The sequence below is a fragment of the Mus musculus genome, chromosome 15, assembly GCF_000001635.26.
Source record: "Mus musculus strain C57BL/6J chromosome 15, GRCm38.p6 C57BL/6J".
Lineage (NCBI taxonomy): Eukaryota > Metazoa > Chordata > Mammalia > Rodentia > Muridae > Mus > Mus musculus.
This window is the reverse complement of record NC_000081.6, coordinates 79,257,329-79,258,194: the sequence shown is the minus strand read 5'-3', so window position 1 is coordinate 79,258,194 and position 866 is coordinate 79,257,329.

The following is an 866-nucleotide window of genomic DNA, read 5'->3' as shown; positions in this document are numbered from 1 at the left end:
TGGGAGTGAAGGAGCCTGATTTGGGGACAAAGTCTTGGAGGTGCAGATTCCCTGGTGTAACGGCTGGTTTTGTGTGTCAACTTGACTCAAGCTGGAGTTATCACAGAGAAAGGAGCCTCCCTGGAGGAAATGCCTCCATGAGATCCAGCTGTAAGGCATTTTCTCAATTAGAGATCAAGGGTGAGAGGGCCCCTTGTGGGTGGGGCCATCCCTGGGCGGGAAGTCCTGGGTTCTATAAGAAAGCAAATGAGCAAGCCAGGGGAAGCAAGCCAGTAAGGAACATCCCTCCATGGCCTCTGCATCAGCTCCTGCTTCCTGACCTGCTTGAGTTCCAGTCCTGACTTCCTTTGGTGATGAACAGCAATGTGGAAGTGTAAGCTGAATAAATCCTTTCCTCCCCAGCTTGCTTCTTGGTCATGATGTTTGTGCAGGAATAGAAACCCTGACTAAGACAAATTGGTACCAGAAGTGGGGTATTCCTGTGACAACCTGACTGTGGAAGGACTTTGGAACTTTGGGTGTTAAGAGCTCTGTGGGATGTTCTGTAAGAGCTTGGAAGATAATGTTGAGAACAGTGCAAACGATAGAGGCCTGGCTTGTGAAATTTCAGAGGGAAGATTAAAGACTTATCAGGGCCATTGTTGTTTTGATTGTGAAGATTCTGTGGTTTTGGTTAGCTGGGGCTGAAGAACCAGCTGTGATTAATAAGATACCAGAACCACTAAAGCTAGCCTTTGTGTTACTGGGACTATTGATGCTGGTTAGCTGGAGCTAAGAAATTAGCAGTGATTAAGAAGAGACCAGCATTACTAAGGTGAAATCTTCTGGGAAGTGCTTTCTGAGAAAACAAAGAAGGGAGGCTGTGT